At 41.3% G+C, this 15,647-nt stretch overlaps 1 pseudogene; it reads left to right on the top strand.

Moving 5' to 3' along the window:
• The first annotated feature begins 7,648 nt into the window (after positions 1-7,648).
• Positions 7,649-8,062, top strand: LOC136130347 (large ribosomal subunit protein eL28 pseudogene; annotated as a pseudogene).
• Positions 8,063-15,647: the final 7,585 nt, after the last annotated feature.

Genomic DNA, 15,647 nt, shown 5'->3' with positions numbered 1-15,647 from the left:
CATGTATAAACTTGTTTATTTACAAGTAGCTTAAAACAGCCATTTATGTGTAATTGGAATTAAGTTGGATTAAAAAGTCCACCTGGAACTTAATATTTAAAGAATTTAGACTGTGATTGTAATCAAAGTAACTTCCCCCCGATGTGAACACTTAAACAGTTATAGGATTATAGGGTCACACCATCAAAGTAAACACTCGTTCGTTGCACACATTTTTGAAATAAGTACACATTCATTCAATAAATCTGCATCCCACCACGGAAGAAGTACTCAGGGCTTTACACCATGGGACTGTGCAGATTCATGTCCAATGGAGAAGGAGAGGCAAAGAGGATGAGGGAAAACAGCACAACAGGGGAGGTAAAGATACTGCCTGCATCCCTGGGTAGCATTAGCACGAAATAAATGCCGTTGGAGGAGAGGAGAAGCAGAAGTATAAAGGGTGGGGAGACTTTGGTCAGCTTTGAGTGATGGAACTGGTCGCCACGGAGATTTGCCTGATGGTCTACGGTCTATGAAGCACGTCTGCACCCTCTTACGTAGCAGCCTCCTAAAAAAAAACGCGGGCAGGCGGGGCTAACCTACTGGGTAGACACAGACCAGAAGAGATTCTTGGGTTTCTGGGCCCGCCTCATCCAAATATTTCTGTGACTGCCTGATTCAATTTGAGGCTGAAAACAAGAAGTCCGAATGGCCTCAATGATTGGTAAGAAAGCTGTGTAAATTAGGGAAGCCGATTTTTCACTACACAGAAAGACCACATGGCGCTTGTAAAGGAAGCATATGTGGGAGACATAGAATGATTACAAGTACAGTGGCCAGAGCCCTGTGTGGCACCTGCTTGGCACTAGACAAAATCTGTCGTCTGCATATAGTGTGGACAGTTTTAATGAGGAGATCTCACGATTCAAAGTTTAGCTCGAGAGACCTTTGCCTTTACTGTTTCACAGCTCTTCCTCTTTGAGTTGCTAAAGGCAATGCTAAAATATTACCATGACCAAGTGTATGCGTAAAGGTGAAGATTTTTAGCCAGTTCAGACTACGCCGTGTTCTGAGGATTGGTTTTACTTCTTGCTCAAGTACCTTAGTAATAGGGAGAGCTAGTCCTACACTCCAGGAGGGCATTGGACTCTTGCCCTCCCCCCTGCTAGGAGGGAATTAGAGCCCAGACCTTCTCTAAGAGTGGGCGGTGAACCACTGGGAAAGCAGACAATGCCGGAGGTCTCCACACTATTGTTCCTCTGATGACCCAGGGGAGGTCAGATTCTTCTCCTCCCCCTCGTACACACCCAAGGTTTGGCAGCTCCTTTGGCTGTTTTCTGATCTTGCACTGTTTTGGGGACTGTGATAAGAGCTTATTATGGTCCCCCTACCTCTCAGAAAAGTACACTGAAATACAATCTTTGCATTTACTTTTAGGGGGTTTGTATACCTGCCTGGTCCATCTTAGAACCCCATATGAATAAACACCACCCTAGAGCTTCAGTAGCTTTTTTCTTCGTATAGAACTTGATGGATTTTTTTCGGCGGAGTTGGGCTCACCAAAGTTAGGGAAGACCACTGCTTAAAGAACATAGACATTTAATTATGAAACGTACTGAAAAGTAGCTTTGCTTCCTCCGTCATCAATAGATTGGCACTTGCTTACGGTTTTTTGAAAAGGTGGATGTGAGTCAGCAGGAGCACTTGAGTTATCGCTATTCAGTGGCTGCCTTCCTGTAAATGAGCCGGGCAGGGGTATCCTGGTGATAGTGTCAGACTAATAGTAATACAGAGAAGGAAGGACATTTATAGTTTTAGAGCATTGCTAGAGTAAACTTAAGGACCTCAAAGAAAGCTCTTTGCTTCCTGCAAGCAATAGTCTGTGTTCCCTGTTGGCCCTTGTATAGAAATTGACATTGAAAATACTTGCTTACAATCCAGCAATCACATTCCTTGGTATTTATCCAAATGAGTTGAAAAGCTGCGTCTACACAAAAACCTGCACGTGAGTATTTGTAACAGCTTTATTCATAGCTGCCAAAACTTGGAAGCAACCGAGATGTCCTTCAGTGGGTGAAGAGATAAAATATGGTATACCCGGACAATGGAATATTATTCAGCGCTAAAAAGAAATGAGCTATCAAGCCATGAAGAGGCATAGAGGACCCTAAAACGCACATTAGTAAGTGAAAGTAGCCAGTCTGAAAAGGCAACATACTGTATGATTCCAACTATATGACGTTCTGCAAAAGGCGAAACTGTGTAGAGAGTAAAATGATCGCTAGTTGCCGGGGATTGGAGGTGGGGGATGGGTGGGGGGGAGGGATGAACAGCTGGAGGTTTTTCAGAGCAGTGGAACTATTCCATATGATACTGTAATGATGGGTGACTGGTCCAAATTTGTAAAATGTTCAAGACCAAGAGTGAACCCTAATGTAAACTATGGACTTCGGGTGACTAAGCTATGTCAATTCATGTTCATCAGTTGTAACAAATGTACGTACTAATGCAAGATGTTAATAATACGGTAGGTGAGGAAGTATATGGGTACTTTCTAAGCAATTTTTCTGTAAACATGAAACTGCTCCCCCCAAATAAAACCTATTAATTAAAAAAATTGGTTTATATGTCACTCTCCACCCCCTTCCATGAGACCGTAAAGGCAAGAACCATATCTTTTGTACCTGTATATTGCCAGAATCTGGGGAAAACAAGGAGAGTGTTCTATTATTAGTGCACTATTATTAGTGAGTATCCTAACAATATCTCAAACTTCACATGTCTAAAACAAAACTCTTGATTTGACCCCTCCTCTCTCTGTTTTCCTGACTGAAGTAAATGGCAACTCTGGTTACCCAGGCCAAAACCCTTAGGATCATTCTTGACTCTTTTTTTTCCTCACGCCCCACATCCAGTTAGTTACTCCTGTTGGTTGTATCTCAAAGATATATTTCAAATACAACGTCTCACTACTGCCACTACTACCACCGTCGTCCAAGCCCTCATCATTTCTCACCTGGACCAGTGGCCTCCTAGTTGGTCTCTGTTTGCACTCTTGCTGTCCTCTCTCATCTTCTCCATTCAACAGCAAATACCTTTTTAAAAACATAAGTCGACTAAGGTTACTCCTTCACCCCCAAACCTAAAATGGCTTTGCAGCTTCCTGGCTTCCTGTCGCATTTAAAGTACAATCCAGGATCCAAGCCATCACTTACCATGCCCCTGCGTGATCAGACTCCTACTTCTCTCTCCAACAGTTTTTCCATCCTCTCTGCCCCTGGTTCACCGCACTCCTGCACCTCAGTCTTTTGGCACCAGGCCAAGAGCACATCCTTCGCTTGGCGTCTTTGTGTTTGGAATGCCTTCCGTTTGGAACAGTCTTCTCACAAACGCTCCCAAGAATTGCTCCCTCACGTCATTCAGGTTTCTGTTCAAACGTCATCTCTGCTGAGATCTACCCTCAGCACCCTGCCTTAAATAACCCTCCTCCCCAGCTCTTTATTACCATACCTTGCTCATATATTCTTCCAAGTGCTCCCTTATCATTACTTGACATTATGTATTTGTTTGTTTGTTTGTTGTCTGTTGTAGTAGTCTGCTAGGGCTACCATAACAAAATACCACAGACTGGGTGGCTTTTTTTTGGCCACTCCGCACGGCAGCATGCGGGAATCTTGGTTCCCCGACCAGGGATTGAACCTGTGCCCCCTGCTTTGGGAGTGTGGAGTCTTAACCACTTGACCTCCAGGAAGTCCCCGGGTGGCTTAAATAGCAGAGATTTATGTTCTCATAGGTCTGGAGGCTGGAAGACCAAGATCAGGGCTGGTTTCTCCTGAGACCTGTCTCCATGCAGGTGGCTGCCTCCTTGCTGTGTCCTTAAAAGGCCTGTCCTCTGTGTGCACACCCCTGGTGTCTCTTTCTCTTCTTATAAGAACACTAGTCACGTTGGATTACATCACATTCTTATGACTTTGCTTAAACTTAATCACTTCCTCAAAGGCCCTGTCTCCAAAGACAGTCACATTCTAAGGTACTGGAGGTTAGGGGTTCAATATGTGAATTTTAGGAGGACACAGTTCAGTCTGTAACACCCCACCCTCTGGCCCCCCCCAAATTCATGTCCTTCTCACATGTAAAGTACAATTACCTTCCCCCTAACAGCCCCCAAAAGCTTAACCCATTCCAGTATCCATTCCAACTACAAAGTCTCACCTGAATGTCATCCAAATCAGGTGTGAGTGAGACTCGAGGTATGATTCAACCTGAGGCAAAATCCCTCTCCAGCTGTGAACCTCTGAAAGCAGACACGTTATGTGCTTCCAAAATGCGGTGGTAGGACAGACGTAGGATAGACAGTCCCTTTCCAAAATGGGAGAAATCGGAAAGAAGGAAGGGGTGAAGAGGCCCAAACAAGTCCAAAACTTGGCAAGGTAAATTCCATTAGATTTTTTTCCCTTTTGTTTCTTATTGTGGTAACAAACACATAACATAAATTTCACCATCCTAACCACTTTTAATTGGACAGTTCAGTAATGTTAAGTATATTCATATTGTTGTGAAACAGATCTCCAGAACTTTTTCATCTTGCAAAACTGAAACTCTGCACCTGAAACTAACACACCGTTGTTAGTCAACTATACTTCAACAAAATTAAACAAAAACAAAAACAAAAACCTGAAACTCTGTACCCATTAAACCACAGGTCCCCTTTTCTTCCTGTCACCAGCTAGAGGCAACCACCACTCAACTTTCTATGAGTTTGATGACTTTAGACACCTCATTTAAGTGGAATCATACAGTGTGTTTTTTGACTAATTTAGTTCAGTTAGCAAAATACCCTCAAGGTTCATCCTGTTGTAGGATGTGACAAGATTTCCTTCTTTTTTAAGACTGAATACTATCCCGTTGTGTGTATACACCACAGTTCATTTATCCATGCATCCACTGATGGACACTTGGGTTGCTTCACCTTTGGCTATTGTAAATAGTGCTGCTGTGAACATGGGTGTGCAGACAGCTCTTTGAGCCCTTGCTTTCAATACTTTCAGTACCTAGAAGTTTTTAATTTTTTGAGGAACCGACATACTGTTTTCCATAGCAGTTGCACTATTTTATAATTCCACCAATGGTGCACAATAGTTCCAATTTCTCCACATCCTCACCAACACTTGTTATCTTCTGGTTTTCTTTCTTTCTTTTTTTTTTGTGGTACGCGAGCCTCTCACTGTTGTGGCCTCTTCCGTTGCGGAGTACAGGCTCTGGACGCGCAGGCCCAGCGGCCATGGCTCATGGGCCCAGCCACTCCGTGGCATGTGGGATCCTCCCGGACCAGGGCACGAACCCGTGTCCCCTGCATCAGCAGGCGGACTCTCAACCACTGCGCCACCAGGGAAGCCCCTTCTTTCTTTTTCTTGATGGTAGCTTTCCTTTTCTTTTTTTTTGATGGTAGCTTATCTTTCTTTTTTTTTTTCATCTTAATGAGTGTGAAGAGAGATATCTCATTGTGGTTTTAATTTGCATTCCTCTGATGATTAATGATGTTTAGCATCTTTTCATATGCTTATTGGCCATTTTTATATCATCTTTGAAGAAACATCTGTTCGTGTCCTTGGCCCATTTTCTAAATCAGTTTATTTGATTATTTTGTTGATGAGTTCTTTATATAATCTGGATATTAACCCCTTATCAGATATATGATTTGCAAATATTTTCTCCCATTCCATATGTTGCCTTTTCACTCTGTTATTGTGTCCTTTGATGAGCAAAAGTTTTAAGTTTGATGTAGTCCCATTTGTTTATTTTTGGTTTTGTTGCCTGTGCTTTTGTTGTCATATCCATGAAATCAATATTCCATTAAATTTTAAGTCTCAAAAATAATTCTTATTGGCTCAGTGTCTGACCTCCAGGCCCACTGAGGTGGCCCTGTTGCTCCCTCAGCCCTGGCCACTGGCCTGAACCCACTGAAACTGAGGAAGAGAGAGCCTTGCCCTAATGGCCTGTGTGCTCTGGGTCTGTGGTGGGAGTGGCAGCTCTCTGATATCATTCCCATGATACCATCATGAATCAGGGTCATTCTTCCCTTAAAGGATAACACATGTTGATAGATCGATTGCCCTATCCTGTGGAATCTCAGAAGTCTGATAGCCTTCCTTCAATTTGTCTTATCTCTTCACCTTTTAGTCTAGTCTGGCAGTGTTTCTGCTGGTGTAACACCAACTCTATTGCTAGACTCCGCTGAGATGGCTGATTAAACCCAGGAATTTCACTCCTAATCCCTTTATCAAATGATTTTCCAGCTATACCCACGGTGTCCTCTCCAGAGAAATCTTTCTTGTTTTTTGCCATATGGATAGGCTGAGGATTTTCCAAATCCTCAATTTCTGGTTCCTTTTTGCCTAACAATTCCACCTTCATTTTGTTTCTCTCCTCTCACATTACTATAAGCAGCAAGGGGAAATCATACCTTTAACAGTTTGCTTAGAAATCTCCTCAGCTAAATATCCTATTTTATCACAAAGTTTACTTTCCACAAAACACTAAAACACAATTCCACCAAGTTCTTTGGTACTTGATAACAAGGATCAATTTTCCCCAAATTTTCAATAACATGCTCCTCATTTCCATCTGAGACTTCACCAGAATCACCTTTATCATTCATATTCCTACCAACAATTTCATCCTGGTGATCTAGGCTTTTTCTAGCGTGTGTCTCAAAACTCCTCCAGCCTCTACCCACATTTTTAGGTATTTGTTATAGCAGCACCCCACTTCTTGGTACCAAAATCTGTATTAGTCAGGGTTCTGCAAAGGAACAGAACCAATAGAATGTGTAAATACAGGTTTTCCCAGTTATCCGGAAGTACAGCCACCCTATGAAACCTTTCTTAAGCTGAAATGGCATAAAACAAAGAGGCAATTACCTTAGGACACATCTTGCTAACGGGTGCACAAAATAAATCAAGACAAAGCAGAGATGCTCAGAATCGTAGTTCAAAGCTATGGCAGCTTGACGCTGAAATGCTGAGTGTAAATCCTGGGGAAGGAAATTGCAGTGCCACTCTCAAAGCTGGGGCTGGCTGCTGTCTCTATAAAGGCTCTTGCAAAACAAATGCTTACTTAATGCTGTTTTCACTTTTCACCTTTTTCCCTAAAAGTGCAAATCCTCTTCCGATTTCTTTTGGTTACTGAAAACAGGTACTAATGTTTGTATATCTTTCATGAAAGTGAAGTGGCATAAAGTGTACTTTCGAAAAGCAGGGGACACTTGTATGTAGAAAAAGATTTTTTCTGAGGGATTTTTCATGTGATTATAGAAGTTGGCAAGTCCAAAATCTGCAGGGTGGGCTGGCAGGCTGGAGACCGAGGAAGAGCCATTGCTGCAGTTCAAGTACAAGGGCCATCAAGCTAGAGCCTCAGAAAAGCTGGCGTTGCAGCTGAAGTCCGAAACAGTCTGCTGGTAGAATTCTTCTTGCGGGGGACCGGGTTGGGGTGGGGAGGAAGGTGTCCCTCCTTTGTTCTTTTTAGGTCTTCAACTGATTAGACAAGGCCTACCCACATTATGGAAGACAACCAGCTGTACTCGAAATCCATCACTTAAATGTAAATCTCATCCCCAAACACCCCCCTCTTTCCATCTCCGGCCGTCGCACCGAGAGGAGGTGCCACCATGTCCGCGCATCTGCAATGGATGGTCGTGCAGAACTGCTCCAGCTTCTTGATCAAGAGGAAGAGGCAGATGTACGGCACCGAGCCCAATAACCTGAAGGCCCGCAACTTCTTCCGCTACAATGAGCTCATTCACCGCAAGACTGTGGGTGTGGAGCCGGCGGCGGCCGGCAAAGGGGTCGTGGCGGTCACGAAGCAGAGATCCAGCCCGCGAAAGCTGGCCACCTCCTACGTGCGGACCAACATCAACAAGAACGCCCGGGCCACCCTCACCAGCATCTGGCACATAATCCGAAACAACAAGTAGCGCCCGGATTTGCGCACGGCCGCCCTCTGCAGAGCCAGCAACGTCCTGCGCAGCCAGAAGCCTGTGGTGGTGCCGAGGAAGCGGACCCATCCCACCAAGAGCTCCTGAGCCATCTGTCCCCGTCCCCACAGCAATAAAGCTGTCAGCCGGGGGAAAAACAAAACAAAACAACAACAGCAAAACACCCTCACAGAAACATCCAGAGTAATGCTTGACCAAATATCTAGGTATGATGGCCCAGCCAGGTGGCTCATAAAATTAACCTCTCACAGGCCTTCTACATTAAATTTTAAGCCCTATGAGGAGAGGGACATTGTCTTAGCGACGTTCATATAGCTTGTGCCTAGAACTGTAGCTAGCATGCAGTAGGTATGCAATAAACAGTTGATGAAAAATGCATAAATGACTGAATAAATGACTGTTTGCTGGGGCTTTACAGTTTATCAGGTTTCTTTCCACTTGCATTATCTGATTTCTTTATCCCAAAAATTCTTTGAGCTGGGTATTATGACCTCCAGTTAAATACTGAAATTGAGATATAGAGAAGTTAAATGACCAGTTCAAACGTCTAAACAACTCTTCATGTTCCAGAGGTGGGACTCAGATTTCACTCTTTTGACTTCTAATCCTCTGCCCAGTCAACTACACTACATTGCAATTGTTCTCTCACTTTACCTGTTCGTCCTAGTGTTGATAATAAGAGGAAATAGGTAGCTTAATAGTGCCAAGTCTCTGCTGGGTGTTAAAAAAGGGTAAACAGGGATTCCCTGGTGGCGCAGTGGTTGAGGGTCCACCTGCCGATGCAGGGGACACGGGTTCGTGCCCCGGTCCGGGAAGATCCCACATGCCGCGGGATGAGCCATGGCCGCTGAGCCTGCGTGTCCGGAGCCTGTGCTCCACAGCGGGGAGAGGCCCACGTGCCGCAAAAAAAAAAAAAAAAGGTAAACAGTGAGTGAGGAGGATATTTGTGTTCCTGCCCAAGGCAGCGCAGTAAGGGGAGGTGTCAGAGAGGAGCTTCTGCTTCAGTGGTGGGTGATCATTTCAGGGGAGCGCTCAGGTGCTCAGCAAGGAGAGAGAGTCTCTTTTGGCTCTAATCCTGGAAGAAGCCCAGTTATGAAAACACTGGAGAGGGTCTCTCTGTATAAACCCAGAGGTTTTTCTCTGTGCTGCTTGCTTTCAGAATTAGTCTAGCATGTCACTCCCCAGGTGGGACGGAGAGGGATGACACAAGATTTCATCATGCTACTCAAAGCAGCATGCAGTTTTAAACTTATGAATTATTCCTGGAACTTTCCATTTAATATCTTTGGTGCGGTGTCTGTTGGCACTGGGGAGAGTTTGGGGCTGAATTGTGGGCAGTTGTTGTATAAGGTAGTGGGTTTTGTTTTTTTTTTTTCCTTGGTTTGAATTGTGACATAGACACTCACTTCCCCCTCTTAGTAACCTGGTTCCTCCTTTTTCTTCAGCTCTGCCTTTGTCAACTATAATGACCTATTTATCTTCCTCACTATTGTTTAGAGCATATTCTGACTTATTATTGATTATTAGCAATAAGTATAATAAACATGATGCTATGGTATGGTAGAATCAATTTAATTTCTGCAAGTATTCAAGAGTACTTGATCCAAGGAGTTTCCTGGTGGTTCAGTGGTTAGGACTCCTCGCTTTCACTGCTGTGGGCCCAGGTTAAATCTCTGGTTGGGAAACTAGGATCCCGCAAGCCATGGGGTGTGGCCAAAAGAAAAAAAAAACAGTACTTGATCCAAAAAAAATTACTTCGCATTGACGACAGACTTAAAAGCATGAAATGAAGTTTCTGAAGAGACAGTACTAAATAAGGGCATATGTTCAAAGAACTTTGGGGTATGGTATTAAAGAGCAAAGTTCATTGTTGTTTTCATAAGACATTCTTATGAATTAATTGTTCAATAGAAATTAATAATTGAATTTCATTTAAAAATTGACAAGGAGCAAGCCTAGTTAACTGATTAGGTAGGGCTTAAGAGGTGAGTTGTGTTGGTGAAATTGACGAGAGACAGATTATAAACTTCTAGTTGGCATTGTGGTTTACCAATAAGAGTTTATGTCCAATCAGGACATTCTCTTCCATACAGAACTGTCTTCCTCCAAAGTGAAATTATTTAATTCCTCCAAAATACTCTAAATAATGAACTGTGCCAAGTATTGACAGGGTGATGGAAATGGTGTTGGAGGAAGAGATATGAAATGAAATGAGCACAGCTTCTGCTTTCAAGATTGGATAAAATTGCTTGTATAGGGAATTGGTAATTTTTTTTTAAGATTTTTTTTTTTTTAGAGCAGTTTGAGGTTTAAAGCAAAATTAAAAGTAAGGTACAGAGATTTTTTTTCCATACACTCTCTTCCCTCACAAATGCATAGCCTCCCCCATTAAAAACATCTCCCGCCAGAGTGGTACACTTGTTACAATTGATGAGTGTACATGGCCACATCACAATCACCCAAGATCCAGACTTCCCATTACGGTTCATTCTTGGTCTTGTACATTCTATGGATTGGGGCAAATGGTAATGACATGTATCCATCATTACAGTATCATATAGAATATTTCCACTGCCCTTAAAAACCTCTGTGCTGCAACTATTCATCCCTCCTCTCATCACCCATTCTCAACCACCAGCAACCAGTGATCTTTTTACTGTCTCCATGGTTTTGCATTTTGCAGAAAGTCATAGGGTTGGAATTATACAGTACGTAGCCTTTTCAGATTGGCGTCTTTAGTTTATTAACATGCATTAGGGATGCATTAGGGAAGGATCCTTAGATCCTTCATGTCTTTTCCTGGTTTGATAGCTCATTTCCTTCTAGTGCTGAATAACATTCCATTGTCTGGATGTACCACAGTTTGTTTATACATTCACCTATTGGAGGATACCTTGGTTGCCTCCAAGTTTTGGCAATTATGAGTAAAGCTGCTATAAACATCTGTGTGCAAGTTTTTGTGTGGACATAAGTTTCAACTTCTTTGGATACATACCAAGGAGTGAGATTGCTGGATTATATGGTAAGAGTATGTTTAGTTTTGTAAGAAACTACCAAACTGTCTTCCAAAGTTGCCGTACCATTTTGCATTCCCACCAGCAATGAATGAGAGTTCCTATTGCACCGCATCCTTGCCAGCAATTGGTATTGTCAGTGTTTCAATGACCATTCTAATCGGTGTGTAGTGGTATCTCATCATTGTTTTAATTTGCATTTCCCTTATGACATATGAGTGGAGCATCTTTTCAAATGCTTATTTGCCATCAACATATCTTCTTTGGTGGGGTGTCTGTTAAGGTCTTCGGCCTATTTTTTTTAATTAATTAATTTATTTTTGGTTGCGTTGGGTCTTCGTTGCTGTGTGCGGGCTTTGTCTAGTTGCGGCGAGCGGGGTCTACTCTTTGTTGCGGTGTGCGGGCTTCTCATTGTGGTGGCTTCTCTTGTTGCACAGCATGGGCTCTAGGCACGCAGGCTTCAGTAGTTTTGGTGCTTGGACTCAGTAGTTGTGGCACTCGGGTTCTAGATCGCAGGCTTAGTAGTTGTGGCGCATGGGCTTAGTTGCTCCACGGCATGTGGGATCTTCCTGGACCAGGGCTCGAACCCATGTCCCTTGCATTGGCAAGTGGATTCTTAACCACTGCGCCACCGGGGAAGCCCTGGCATAGTTTTTAATCAGGTTGTTTGTTTTATTATTGTTGAGGGTTTTTTTATGATTAAAGAACATTTAGTTGTGTTCTTGTTGAGTTTTAAGAGTTCTTTGTATATTTTGGACAATGGTCCTTTATCAGATGTGTCTTTTGCAAATATTTTCTCTCAATCTGTGGCTTATCTTCTCATTCTCTTGACAGTGTTTTTGGAAAGCAGAAATTTTTAATTTAATAAAGCCCAACTTACCAATTATTGCTTTCATGGATTGTGCCTTTGGTTCTGTACCTAAAAAGGTATCTCTATATCCAAGGTCATCTGGGTTTTCTTCTCTGTTATCTTCTAAGAGTTTTATAGTTTTCCGTTTTATATTTAGACCTATGATCCATTTTGAGTTAATTTTTTTTTGTGAAAGGTGTAAGGTCTGTGTCTAGATTAATTTGTGTGTGTGTGTATGTCCTGCTGTTCTAGCACCATTTGTTGAGGAGACTGTCTCTGCTCCATTTTGTTGCCTTTGTTTCTTTGTCAAAAATCATTTGACTATATATATTCATGTGGTTCTATTTCTGGGCTCTCTGTTCTGTTCCATTGATCTATTTGTCTATTCCTTCACCAGTACCACAATGTCTTGATTATTGAAGCTTTACAGTAAGTCTTGAATTTGGGTAGGTAGTGTCAGTCCTCCAACTTTTTTCTTCTTTTTCAGTATTGTGTTGTCTATTCTGGGTCTTTTGCCTCTTCATATAAACTTTAGGATTTTTTTTCTTTTAATTTATTTTTGGCTGCATTGGCTCTTTTTTACTGCACACGGGCTTTCTCTAGTTGCGAGTGGGGGCTACTCTCTGCTGCAGCGTGTGGGCTTCACATTGCAGTGGCTTCTCGTTGTGGAGCATGGGCTCTAGGTGCGCAGGCTTCAGTAGGTGTGGCGTGCAGGCTCAGTAGTTGTGGTGCACGGGCTTAGTTGCTCCATGGCACGTGGAATCTTCCCGGACCAGGGCTCAAACCCGTGTCGCCTGTGCGTTTGGCAGGCGGATTCTTAACCACTGCACCACCAGGGAAGCCCCATATAAACTTTAGAATCACTTTTTCAATATCCAAAAATTAACTTGCTGGGATATTGATTGGGATTGCACTGAATCTACAGACCAAGTTGATAAGAACAGACATCTTGGTAATATTGATTCGTCCTATCCATGAACGTATACTACCTCTCCATTTATTTAGTTCTATGATTTCATTCATCAGAGTTTTGTAGTTTTCCTCATATAGGTCTGGTACATATTTTGTTAGATTTTTATCTAGTTATTTACTGTTTTGGATGCTAATATAAATGGTATTGCTTTTTAAATTTCAAATTCCACTTTTTTATTTCTCGTATATAAGAATGTGATTGGCTTTTGTATATTAACCTTGTATCTTGCAACCTTGCAATAATTGTCTATTAGTTATAGAAATTTTTTTGTGAATTCTTTTGGATTTTCTGCATGGACGATCATGTCACGTTCAAGCAAAGGCAGTTTTATTTCATCGTTCTCAATCTATATACCTTCTATTTCCTTTTCTTGTCTTATTACATTAGCTAGTACTTCTAGAACAATGTTGAATAGTAGTTGTGAGAGGAGACAACCTTACCTTGTTCCTGATCTTAGTGGGAAAGCTTTGAGTTTCTCAACCATTTAAGTATGTTGTTAGCTACATGGTTTTTTTGTTTTGATTTGTTTTTTTGTAGATGTTCTTTATCAAGTTAAGAAAGTTCTCCTCTGTTCCTACTTCACTTAGAGTTTTTATCATGATAGGCTTTGGATTTTGTCAAGTACTTTTCCTGTATCTATTGATATGATCATGTGATTTTTCTTTTTTAGCCTGTTCATGTGATGGAGTACATTGATTTTCAAATACTGAGCAGCTTTGCATACCTGGGATAAATCCCAGGTGGTCATGATGTATGATTATTTCTATTCATTGTTTTATGAAATTTTGGTAATATTTTTTTAAGGATTTTAGTATCTATGTTCATGAGAAATATTGGTTTGTAGCTGTCTTTTCTTGTAATGTCCTGGTCTAGTTTTGGTATTAGGGTAATGCTGGACTTATAGAATGAGTCTGGAGGGAACTAATCGTCTTAGTGGTGAGTAATATCAAACTTTAACCACCTGTTTCCATCATCAAATGAGTATTTTTGTTTAAGAAATACAGGACCACTCTTCTTTTTTTTATTAATTTTTATTGGAGTGTAGTTGCTTTATAATGTGTCTGTTTCTGCTGTACAGCAAAGTGAATCAGCTATACAGGCCACTCTTCTTTCGTTTGTTAACATATCCCTTTTAGAGACAGTCAGGCTATAAAAACAATTAAAACTATGCTCAGTCCTAGTCAAATCCTGAGAAATTACTCTCTAGAAATTGCCATTTATTTATTCAACTCTCTCAAAAACATTTATTCATCACTTTTTGAGATATTCAGAATATATTAAGTAATACACACAATAATCTGGCATGGTATGGTAATAGACTTGTATATGCTAAATACACTTAGCTTTATTTGGTGTTTTTTGCTTTATTTGCTTTTTTGCTTTCTGAGGTTTCAGTTACCCATGGTCAACTGCAGCCTGAAGGTATTAAATAGAAAATTCCAAAAATAAACTGTTCGTAAGTTTAAAATTGTGTGCTGTTCTGAGTAGCATGATGAAATCTTGTGTTGTCCACCTCCGTCCCACCCAGGGAGTGAATCATGCCTTTGTCTATCGTACGCACACTGTATACACATATGTATGTATATGAAAGAGCACAGTATACAGAGGGATCGGTACTATTCACAGTTTTAAGCATTCACTAGATGTCTTGGAACATATCTCCCACAGATAAGGGGGATTACTATACCCAGTTTAAAATTAACAACAGACCTAAATATATAAAAACAGATGTTCTAAGACATAAAATATTGACCAAAAGCATACATTTCAAGACACCTATTTAGATTAGGAGTATAGGCTGTAACATTAATGAGTAAGGATAACAAATCCTCAACAGTATGTGCTTACCAATAAAGCAGACTAGCCTAGACTATTACTAGAGTTTTTATTTGTTTGTTTGTGTTTTAATGTCAAACAGAGAGAGCTGGTTGACTGATTAGACAGAGATTCAGAGATGAATGGTGCCATCTAAACAGACAAAAAACCGATTTTATATTTTTTATATTGGCTTTATGCTTTATCATTTAAAAAGCTTCAAGGATGCTAGTATATTTGTGATCTTTGAATATTTTAAGAACTGATTCTTGGGAAATAAAGGAACTTGGATCACCTAAAATCAATTTTATGAAGTCCCACCCACCTACATCCCTAAAATAATTTTCTTATCTAAGGGACCTTCTTTTGAGACTTCTATGAATCACTACCTTTATCTTTTCTATAATCATGTTATATAATTTGCTAATTAGGCTATAGCTTGTTTAGATATTCAGCAGTCCTAAGGATATACATAGGTATTTTTGAGATAGATTATGGCACAAAGGAAATTACATCTACTTAGATCTTGACCAGGAGTTAGCCAGTTGGCAAGGATATTCAAGATAGAAGAGGACAAAAGAATGAGTCTCCAACAGAAGCATGATATAATGAACTCGATTGTCTCTCCAAAGTTCATGTTGAAGTCTTAACTCCCAGTACCTCAGAATATGATTGTATTAGGAGAGACAGCCTTTAAAGAGGTTTTGGAGTTAAAATGAGAGTCTCAGGGTGAGCCCCAATCCAGTTTGACTGATGTCCTCATAAGAGGAAATTTAGACCCTCAAAAAGAGTTAACCAAGGATGCGTGCACACAGGGAAAAAGGCTGTATGAGGACGCAGCAAGAAGCTGGCATCTCCAAGTCAAGGAGAGAGGCCTCTGGAGAAGCCAAACCTGTCAACACCTTGATCTTGAACTTCCAGCCTCCAGAACTGCTAGAAAATACATTTCTGTTGTTTGAGCCACCCAGTCTGGTGTAATGTTATGGCAACCTCTGATGTGTGTTTTTCCACATCACCAAG

Source organism: Phocoena phocoena, chromosome 11, assembly GCF_963924675.1.
Source record: "Phocoena phocoena chromosome 11, mPhoPho1.1, whole genome shotgun sequence".
Lineage (NCBI taxonomy): Eukaryota > Metazoa > Chordata > Mammalia > Artiodactyla > Phocoenidae > Phocoena > Phocoena phocoena.
This window is presented reverse-complemented; position numbering and strand designations above follow the sequence as displayed.